A 12,160-nucleotide genomic window follows, 5' to 3' on the forward strand; every position below is an offset into this window, starting at 1 on the left:
AATAATACTGTAATAACTTTCTATGGTGACAGATGGTTACCTGATTTATTGTTGTGATCATTTTGTAATTTATTTAAATATTGAATCATGTTGTACACCTGAAACAAAATAATATTGTACATCATCTATACTTCAATAAAAAAATGAGTGTACCCTGTAAAGCCCATTTTAACCTTGCTTAGTAGATTTTGCCATGGCAAGGGCAAATGGTGATGTGTGCAGTAGCGGACATAAGCAGGTTTTTTTTTCAACCACGAGAAACATGGGAAATCCCAAGAGTGTCTCGACTTATTAAAAGAATATATTCTAGTAAAGCTATTTAATGAATCTGCATTAACGTTACTAATACAGTGAAGAATCTGCAGTGCCTTAATACAGAGCCGCCCATATCCTGGTAACATTACTATTGCGGTGCAGAAATGTACCATTAAAATATGTGTAAGTGAAAAAAACAGCATAACTAAAACCCTTCCAATTCTCCTACTAAGAAAGACAAATGTTTTCTGGTATACTTCAGGCACCTGTGAACTTTCAATCTGTCGAATATAATCTAGCTGAAGACAGCAACCTGCACTGTGGTTGCAGCTGCCCAGAGAAATCTTCCCAAGGGAAGCATGTCATCCCCGCTGGAGGAAGTCTCTGTTATGGTAGACTAGCTGTTTTGAATGTTCTTGTGAACTAGAAACTCAAAAAAAATTGATCTTTCAAATTAGTCTTTTAGCCAGTGAAGTAACAAATTGACCTAAAATGACACTCAATTATTTACTGTCTTTTATCCAAGTCCTGATTATATAACACTATACTGAATTAAACTCAATAAGTATTTCTAGAATTCAGTGAATACATAAATGAATAGACTATCATCACATTGATGGATATGTTGAGCTATTTTGGAAATATATGGGAGCATTTTACACTTTAGAAAGTGAAGGAATTATAGATGTTATTCAGTACCACTAAGGAGACCATAATGCATGGTCTCCAAAACAATTTTTATAGTAGCAAGTGTTAGGTTAGAAGGGACATCTGGACAACAGGTGTCAACAGGCACTGTTCCAGGCAAACCAAGATGTATAATCTTTCTAAGCATTTGGTCACCCGCTCCAAGTTTGTTGCTAAAGTGTGAAACATAAAGGTAAGAGAAAGCAGAATCATTTCTAACATGATCTTACTGATTAAAACACTATAGGCTTGAAATAGACCTTATAGCATATGTTGTTTGGGTCAATCAAGAAGCAGACTTCGTACTCGAGTTGGGAGTGCAAGGGGTTTACTGGAGCGAGAAGGAAGATAATGCCAGTGAATGATGAAGGAGGGAGGAAGAGAGAATGGGAAAGGAAAGCTTTCAAACTCCTTTTTAGACCTGACACCTTTGACAAGAAAAGAGAGGAAACAGCATTGGTTAGGGAGTGACCACGATACGGCTCTAATTCTTAGCTGATCCAACGGGGAGCTCTGGAGCAAAGGTTTCCCACTAAAGGAGACCTGTCAGGACGTAGGGCCCCTGCCAGGCTCAGTCACTACCTGGGGCTGCTCAAGAATTGCTGGCCTCAGATCAAAAGCTAAGGCAAATAGGGAGATCTGCACTCTTTGCAACTGAATGATCAGTTTTCTCCTGATGGAAAATCTGATTGGTGCATCTCCAATGGCTGCCTCACAGTGTATCAAATGCTATCTTCTTTGACAAATGAAGACACTGAAGTTCACAGGGATCTTTAAGCCAAATGGCCGATACAAGAACCTAGAGACACTGAAACACCACAGTGATATGTCTTCTTCAAAGAAACTTTTGGATAATACGACTTTCTGAGATCCCAAAGTAGTAAAATAATGTTTGATCACATAGCAAGCAAGAGGCAGAGCCGAGAGGCAGACCTTGGTTTAACTAACTCCAAAGACCATCATTTTACCACTAAGCCAGCAGGGTGGGGGAAAACTGATTTGTCAAAACAAAGCCTTTTAGAGATAACTTCCAGGCCTTCTATCCACTAAGATTCTGCTCACCTCTTCTTACTCTTTCTGTTCAGACGAGTTAGTGAAGGAGGGGTAAAAACACTTTTTGGATTGGTGGAGAGTAGAACTGTAAACCGTTTAAATATAGATGTCATTTTTCATCTAAAAAAATGATTTGTACCCTAAAAGGGGGGATAATGTCCTTTCAGTCAGTCTCTAAGTATTGTAAACTAATGAAGGTCTTTCCAAGGATCTGGATTTGGGGGACACCTCAAATACCCACAGATCTACCAGCATTTGTCTTTTTGGAGTTGCTGGAGGGTGGGCAGGCTGTTTTCTCAAGACTAATTGTGCCTGGGTGAGGGAGACTGTTGAGATTCTAAGAGCTGACTGTAATTCCCCAGTTCAACCTCTACAGAGCTCACAGATTGTTTACCTGAGTGTATAGCCAGGGAACATCAGTATTAAACAGAGGACAAGTAATGTGCGTATAGATATACACTTATGTGTGTGTGTGTGGTGGGTGGCTCTCAATTTTTACTCTAAATTTAACCAGAAAAAACTGCTTTCAGCTATTCTAAGTCATGGGCTCTACCAAAAAGTTCATTTGGAAATTTAAAGAGGGAATTCCATTGCTTTTTAGTTAAAATAATACTAAGGATTTGGGAAAATGCCTAAATTACAAGATCCTATGTCTCGTCCAGCTCTGAAACGTCAATACATACAGCATTCTATCTGTGAGTCTGGGGAGAAATGCCCCCGTTTTTTACGCTTGACCCGTGTGATCTGAGAAACTAATTTTGGCACTTGAGGTAGTTGCAGGCGTATTACAGCAGGTAAAGAGCTGCTGACTCTCTTTCTGAGTAGGGTCAGGTCTGGGAGGAGAGAGAAAAGAACTGAAGGTGCATTGGGTGTACAAGAGCATGAAGAATGTGGCAGCTGCTGCAGGAGCTGTGTGAGATAATTGAGCAAAACCACTGAACTGCACCGCAACCTGCTTTCCCCGTTATTTTTCAGATGCTGATACCTGAATATTGAACTGGGGGAGTTTAAATAGAAGAAATTTTATACTAAGATGATTTAACACAAAGATTTGATATAAGATTATTTAAAAAGCTGAGGTGACTGCTCTATTCATTTATAAACGGGCTTCTCAGCATAGTGACTAGTGTACAGTATGCAATAAATATTTTTAAGTTAATGAGAGTATATCTGAGTAGAAGTCACATTCATTCTATAAGAAGCAGCTATTTCCCTTGAACTTGTGCTTCAGTTTGGGAGTGATATACACTTTAGAAAGGTAAAAGGAGATTAGATGATTAGACTGGCTTGGCTTGGCTTGGATTAGATTAGATTAGAAGCCAAAAAGATAGGTTGATGTTCCAAGTGGTAAATATTAGTGGACTCACATCTTTACCCCTACCTTCCTTTTGATTCTGACTTCTGAGTTTGAACATATGATATGCTTTGGACAATGAGATATTATCAGAGGCTTGGGAAAGCACTTTTGTGATTCTCTGCTCATGGTTTTGTTCTTCTGTCATCGCCCAGAGAACAGGCCCAGGCTTCTGAGCTGGAAGATAAACAACCCTGGTGTAGAGCTAAGTCTCTCCAGTCACCCTAGCCAAGGCTGTCCTAGATTAGCCACCAGTCAGCCAAACCCTAGACATGTGAGTGAGCCCAGCCAAGATCAACAGAGCGGCCTAACTGATCACCCCAGATACATGAGCAGTAAATATTTGTTTTTGCATGCCACTAAGGTTTTCTGGTTGTTTGTTACACAGCACTGGTATGGCAAATGATTACAAGTATGTTCCAACTTCAAGATTACCGCTCGTGAGACACAGAAAACAAATTGTGGTTACCAAAGGGGAAAGGGCAGGGAGGGATAAATTAGGGGCTGGGGATTAACAGACATACATTACTATATATAAAATAGGTAAACAACAAGGACTTACTGTATAGCACAGGGAACTATATTCAAATTCTTGTAATAACATATAATGGAAAAGAATCTGAAAAGAAAAAATATATGTGTATGTATATGTATAATTGAATCACTTTGCTGTACACTTGAAACTAACATTGTAAATTAACTACACTTCAATAAACATTTTTTTAAAAAGATTACCACTCGTGATATTTTAGGCAAGTGTTTTACCTTTGTAAGCCTCAGTTTATCCAGCTGTAAAACAGAAATAATATTACCCCTTCTCACCTCATCAAGTTGTTGTTTAGATCAAATTAGAAAATGTCATAATACAAGTGGAAGTTCTTTTCAAAAAGGTAAAATATGCTCCAAATTTATTTATTATCACTTATTTTATTACAGAGCAACCACCACATAGTCCTATCTCCCTTTTTTTCTAGTGATGATTAGAGGCTTCTCTTACTACCTTGTGCAATCCATCACATTTCCTTTTCTCTTTAATGTTTTTTTTGGAGGGGGGCCATTTAGGTTTTTATTTATTTATTCATTTTAATGAAGGTTCTGGGTATTAACCCAGCACCTCATGCATGCAAAGCACATGCTCTAACACTGAGCTATGCCACCCTGCCCATTTCCCTCTCTCTTATCTGATAGGTGTGGCAAATTGTGTGTGTAAGTATACACTCTCAGCAGAAGCCAATCACAGCTATGGACTTTTCCCATCTTCTTAGAGTCAGTGATGTTTTATCTTATGTTGGAATTGTTGCCAGTGTCAGGCTGTGAATAATGACCTGCTCATCAGCATCAGTATTGTTGCAGTAATTCCATCTGGATCTGTTTTGACCTGTAGTTTCCAAGCTTTTTTCATAAAAGGCCCCCTTTATTCAAACAGTCACCAATGCCAGTGAGAGCTTCTGATCCACATAAGACTATTCCATGCCTGAATTAATAAGATTTCAGCACCAAACAAAGCATATTAGTGTTTTCATTAATCTTTCAAGCACTTTCCTGGATAGAGGTACCATTTTAATTAGATTTTAAAATAGTGAAATATATTAAAATATTGTTTGAAAACCTCAGGATCTCCATTACTAATTCCACATAACCCCTTGGGGGTTCAGAGTTTGGGATCCAGAGCTGTAGATGTAGTTTCTCACTGGCCCCTTCTGGGATTGCACAGGATTATTTTTATGTGACAAGAGTGAAACAGAATCATTGAATTTTAGACCTACAAGGAATTTTAGAGATAGCTCATTATGCACAAAAAGAGACTCAGGTTCTAAGTTGCTGAATGCCAGTGAAAACTTTATACAATCAGTGAGAGAACCAGTCAGAACTGTAACTCAGGCCCTTTATTTAATGCCACTTTCAGAGGCACTACAGGAGGGTCTTGAGACTCTTTCTGCCAATTTAGAAATTCATTTGCTAAATCTGAGTATCTAATTACTAAGAAAGTTAAAAAAACAAAAGCAAAATCAGCAACTGTCCACAAACGATAGCCTGTAAACTTTAGACTCTTAGCTCTCATTTCCCTTCAGAATGAGTGAACAGTCTGATGTCTATAACTCTAAACCAACCTAACTTTCCAGATTTTATATGTTTATCTTTGAATAGACTTGTTTTTCTTCCTGAATTCCATTAAGCCACCTTCTACTCCCATCCCCACAACCACCACCACGTACACCAGCTTCTGTCCTTAGTTCAACTTTCTGGCTAGGCATTTTTCTTCGAACAGGCCATCCATTCCCATGCGCCCTCACCCTCCCTTCCCTGAGGAAATTTCTCACAAAGTTTCACACATAGGCAAGTACTGTCTCCCAAAATCCGCTGGAGCCTCCCTGACACTCTGCTTGATTTCCTGTGGCTGAAATTCCATAGAACCCTCCAGCTCAGCTGATTTACAACCAATATAGTCACTGCTCCTCTGCTGACAAGACAGGGTCTCTGGCTTGATCCTCCTGCATAATCTTTGAAGAGTGGCTCTCTCCTGCCCCATACATCTCATCTGTTGAGACATTTTTCTTTGACCACACTCTGGGCCAGATGATTATCTCCTCAAAATGAACTAGTGAAAAATTCTTACCTAGTTTTTCTATCTCGGGTCTCTCCCTCCTGCACCTCATCTAAAACATGTCTTTCATATTAATCTTGTGAAAACATTAGTGTCATTGAACAAACCTCTCCAATCCTCAAATTGATTCCTTATCTGTCTGTCTCTGTGTCTGAGTAGGGGAATTAATTAAAACCATGCATTTCCTGGCCCCAACCTCTTTGCTGTCTTATTTCCCAATGATGCAAACTAGCAAGTCATTGCCTCAATTGGTCTATTAGAGTCAGCAAACTATGGCCTGCAGAACAAATCTAACTCATCACCTGTTTTTGTATGGTCTACAGAGTGGCTTTTCCATGACTAAATTGCTAGAAAAAAAATCCCAAAGTAGAATATTTTGTGACATGTAAAAATTACAGGAAATTCCGCATTCATCAAATACATTTTACAGTGACACAGTGGTATTCATTGGTTTACCCATTCTCTATGGCTGCTTTTATGCTTCAGTGGTAGAGATGAGTAGCTACAGCAGAGATCATATGCCCCCAAAGTCCCGAATATTTACTATCTGGCCATGTAGAGAAAAAGTCTGTCAAGCTCTTGTGTATGTGCCGTTCTCTGAAACTGTACCTCTGTGGCCATATACATGCCATTTAGTCTTGTTAAGGAAAAGTATTCAAAACAAAAGAATGACTGCATGTCATTTTAATGACATGGTGAAGTATTGCCTGACAGGCTTACCCAATGATTATTTAATTCCCTAGAGGATTTACCTTTGTTTGATTTACTGTTTACTATTGATCAGGATCCAGACTCTGAAGTTACATGTTAACTTGTAAATTTCTATTTAGGAGGACAGACTACTCCAAAAGGTATGGTTTTATTACTCTGTAGGGTATTAATTTTTCATCTATCAGCAAATGCAATTCAGCATTCCTTGGACTTATTGAGTGTCTATATAAATCTGTTTTTTAAACTCTCCTTTGAAGCATTTTTACCATCCTGCTGGTTCTCTCATTAATGAGTTAAATTTCTGATACATATGCATTCTGTATTTGTGTGTGTCACGGTTTTTAGCATTTTGAAAATTATACTTTGATCCACTGTTTGTAATTCCCTGTGCACATCTCAAATCTTGGCCTCCAAGTCCCATGTCAAATGGCACTTAATGTTGCCTTTTGTTGATAACACTAGTTTAAACTGATCACTTTCACGGTATTTATCTTCTTAATGGACATATAATTTCTCTTACAGATCCTAAGATTTTTAAAGTCAGTGAGTACATCTTTTTTATAAGACTGAATTCTCAAAGTGCCTTGGTCATGTAAAAACTCATTGTTTGTAGGATGAATGAGCTTAAAATGCATTCTAAAGAAAGACTGTTGTATAAAAAAACAAATTGTCATTTTTCATATTAGAAGGGAAAGAATAGAGAAGACAGTGCAGGCCAATAATACAGAGCATTCTAAGTGTTTGTTTGGCATAAATTAAGTAGAAAATTAGATAAAGAACTGTCCCTAGGTTGCAGTGAATCAAGACAATGATAAATTGCCTACATTTAGAGTATTCAGATTTCTTCTCTTAAATGTTAGCAAGAATATTGCACATGATAAGGCAGGTCTCATCCATGTAAATATAATTATCAGCTTCTCATATACTGAACATTGATGGAGCAGATTCCCAACCTGTATACAGCACTGAAACATGAATTTGTTCTGTCCTTATTTCGCCTTTATTTGGAACTTAACCACTGTATAATGATTATTTTACAGTGATTAACTTCTAAATAAAGGAGAATTAAATCATCAAATCCAGAGCTCAAAAACACTTTCTACTTAGTAGTTCAGGTGTAGAGCTAAGTTATTCTAATATTTCCCTGAGCATCTAATAGATTCTAAATGGTGTTTTTGCATGTTTGAAAAATTTTACCTGTACATAAGTTGTTAGGAAAATGTTAAGGCATTGGCAAACACACAGGAAAGAAAAATTACTCATAACCCTACCTCTAAAACTGTTCTCAGTTAATCTCCATTGACTAGCCTTTGAAGTAGGCACTAGCATCCTTATTTTGTTGATGATGACCCTGAGAATCCAAGAAGCTCTGGACTTCATTCTGCTGATATTCTAATGAATTCAAGATTATGGTGCTAGAATCATATTTGAGAAACCATTTGAACTGAATCACAGAAAAGAAATGTGATTTTAGCAAAATCTGCTATCAGGACTTCCATTTTCCTTAAGTTACAGCTGACCATCTTGTGGTATGCATCTTTCTAAGTTGACCAGCAATGATCCCCATTTCCTAATATTTACACCCTTGTGTAATCACCTCCTGTTGAGTGTGACCCAGACATAGTGACCTGCTCCTAATGAATAGAATACAGCAAAGGTGATGGAATATTATATCCATGACTAGGTTATGAAGGATTATGACTTCCTACTCTCTCTCTTGCTTGCCATCCCAGCTACCTCACTTTGATAAAGCCTGCTGCCATGTGGGAATGGCCCATATGGCAAGGAACTGAGAAAAACCTCTGTTCAACAGCCAGTGAGAAAATGAGTCACTCAAAACAATCCAGCAAGAAACAGAATCCTGTCAGCAACTATGTGGTCGAGCTTAGAAGCAGACTCTTCCTCGATTGAGCCTTCAGATAAGAACACAGAGCCAAAAAATACCTTCATTGTAATTCTGTGCTAGACTCTGAGACACTGGAACCAGCTAAGCTCTTCCCAAATGCTACAGAAAATGGGAGATAAATGAATGTTGTTTGATGCTCTGAGTCTTGGGGTAATTTTAATGCAGCAATAGATAGCTCATATATTTTCCCCGTGCACAAACGTGGTATTCCCATTCCTCTAATCAATATATCTGGTATTCAGGTTCATCACCTTCTTCTAGTAAACTATATCATAAAACAATTTAATAGATTGATTTAAATCAAGCCACCCTTACTTCACCCAAGGTATTTGTACTTTAATTGAACATGGGCTTTTAGATTAAGCAATGGAACCTCCAGGGTTGGAATTTTAGGCATTACTAAGCTGAAGGGACAGTGGATTTTTATATTTCCCTGTCTGAGAGTCAGACTGTACTGGAGTGGTTAGGGCCTCAGGGTGGTTGATTTCTCCTAAGAGACAAAAGCTGGTTACTCTAATGCCATAGGGAGTATCATAGGATTCTCTCTCATTCTCTATGTTTTGGTTTATTTGAACTGGTTCCCCTGGAAACATTGAAGACTACAAGACAAATTTAGGCTGAAGGTGTAGGAGGGTGGGATTTATGTATCAAAACTGGAAAGAGCATTTACAGAGGAAACATTCATTCATTGGAAGTCCCTAGTGATGTCAAAACACAAATCTCAATGAAAAATCATCTCTGGTTGGCTAATTTTGGAGCTTTCTAGGCACCTCTGATTCCATGCTATACATGCAACCATGGACTTGAATTCAAGAAATGTATTTTTATTGGGAATTATTGCAGTATTACTTGATTAATTTTGAAGAGCACTGCCACTTAAAGGAAGATTGGAAATTTTGCACCCCATCTCCAGAGGCAGCCCGACTTTAATGGCTGGTCTATACTGGATTATAAGTGACTGGCACCTTTGTCATAATATGCGACAACTAAAGAACCATCCCAACTTCACAGTACCCCATGGATGTCAGCTGATTTCTTCCTCTGACTACAGATTAAAATCCAAATTTTACGCCCTCTCCTTATCTCCAGCAGACAGTAGGGCAAGGACAGAAAATCACAAATTAAAAAAATTATATTTGGCAAAGAGAAGGATGAGAAACAGAGGGGTTACTGGTTTTTGGAAATTCTGAAATCCTGGTAGGCAACATTATCAAGATTCCAGCACTCCACCACCATAAATTGGGACTTCTGTGACACTGAGCTACTGCTGAGAAGAACAGTCCAGTTAATAGTTTATACTTTTCTGGCCCGCTCACTTCAGATGCCAACAAATGCCCAGTTTTGACTTCATAGAGTATGGGCGGAAGTAATATATCACTTAGCAATGATGTAGAGGTGGGCTTAGCAATGGGCCTTTTAGCAATGACCTAGAGGTGGACTCCTGCACATTCATAGCCTGTCTAAGACCTAGGGGATGGTAGAGCTATAAAACAGAAAAATCTCAACAATTAGGATTATGTCTTGGCTGACCAGAAACTCCCACAGCAATAAAATTTAAGTGAGTTAAGACACTGGATATGTTAAAACTGCAGCACGTAGCATTACATAACCCACCTAGGTACCTTCTACGTGTCATATCAATGTATATAAACTTAATATTCACAAAACATTATGTGGCAGATATTATTTCTGTTTTACAGGTGAAAAATACTGAGGCTCAAATAGATTAAAATTAATTTGACAAAGGTCCATAAAAAGTTGAGAAGCCAGGATTCAAAATTATGTTTTCCCCATTAAAAGCTTATGCCACTTTAAAAAAATACATCATGTGAGTTTTCATTAAAAATATGGGGAAAAAGGAAAAGAAAGAGGAGAAATATAATTAGGAGGAGGCAGAACAGAATGAGAAGGAAGGAGAGTGGCTGTGTTTGTGAGGATGCCAACTTCAAGTGTGTACTTCCAGTAGTGTGGTGTTTTAGAACCCCTGGGTAAGGCTGTCAGTGGCATGTTCAGTAGACTATAGATTATTAAACACAGTTTAAAATGAAGAGAAAGAAAGGGTTCAAGTAGCTGAGAACTGATACCATCTTTTCACTCTAAAGGAATCATTGTACTAATTTACCCTTTAACCTATAGTAAATAAGCACACCCATTTCCTCATCTCCTCATGACCTCATCAACACTCGGTGCCTCACTTAGTATCTGTAGATTCATTTGCATTTGTCAATATTTCTGAAAGAAATTATTTCAAAATTTTAAGTAAATATTCCCCTTTCTTGAACTGGGCATTTTCTTTGTAACATGAGTGAATTACTCCCACAAGCCTCTACCTTTATCCTTTTATAATCATAACCCATATTTACTTTGAAAATCATCCACAGAATGAAATGGCTGAGCCCAATTTCAAACAAAACTTTGATCTGTATGATCACAGATTTGGGCCACTCTCCTTAAAGGTGTCTCAATTTAATGGCAATTGTATTGCATTTGGAAACTCTCTGGGGCACATGTGGCATTTTGCTAAGACTTCCGGCAGCAGAGCCACATGTAGTTCAGTTGATAATACATACTTCTTGATGGAGGAGTTCGGAGAGACTATTTAATTGTGCTTTCTATTACTTGCTGCTGTGTACAAAAGAGCCAAGTAGGGAAGGTTCATCTTTTCCTCTCTAAGGTGCTGATTTGCATTTAAACATTCCATGGATGCTCTCCCAGTTGCAGCTCAGTGGCTAATGTTTAAGCACATATTTGCATTTGAAAAAAAAATTGTGAAAAAGAGAAAAATATACATTTGACCAAAGAAATGCTAATGAGAATTTAACATAGCTTCAACTTTTCCACTCTTGTACAAAGTGTTAGTATGACCTCTTGGCTAGAGAACTACCTATGGTTCGTTCCCAGTTCTGGGGACTTTATGTAGGACATAACTGAACTCTATATGTTTTAGAATATTTATCTATGGAGTGATCCCTGGGGATTTTGCTGATGGAGGTTTGGCATTAGTTCATTACTAGCAAAAGAAAACCATAATATAAAGCTTCCTCTAGCTAGTTCTCTGTTCTCCAGTAAGCAGAGTAAGTGAGTTTTGACTAAGATAAGAAAGAACTCTAGTAAAGCTGGGGTGGGGGAAGGGAGAGGAAGAGAAGGTTTTCTGCTTGTATGTTTTGTTATATTTAAACTTAGTGGCATTGGTGACCATTTGAGATTAGACAGTTTTGTTTAGATACTGAAGGCAGCTGTGGACTTCATGTCTTTTAAAGGCCAACCATGTGGTAGTTTCATGAGGTGGGACCATGTCCTGGACACTGGGGGTTCAGTCCCATACATCCTGTCTGTCTTGTTGATTTTGTGGTAGTCAGTCTCCAAAGATGGCCTCCGAGAACAAAGCCTTCTGGAATTCAGGTGTTGGCGTGGTCCTCTCCCACAATCAATCACAAAGAATCTGACTTCACTCACTTTAACCAATAGAATGTGGTGAAAGACAGGCTGACCCTTAAGAAGGTCTGGTTGCCTTCACTTTGGCACTTTCGGGAAACTGGAGCTGCCATGCATGAAGTCTAGTATTCAGTTGGAGAGACCACATTGCAGA

The sequence above is a fragment of the Camelus dromedarius genome, chromosome X (genome assembly GCF_036321535.1).
Source record: "Camelus dromedarius isolate mCamDro1 chromosome X, mCamDro1.pat, whole genome shotgun sequence".
Classification (NCBI taxonomy): Eukaryota; Metazoa; Chordata; class Mammalia; order Artiodactyla; family Camelidae; genus Camelus; species Camelus dromedarius.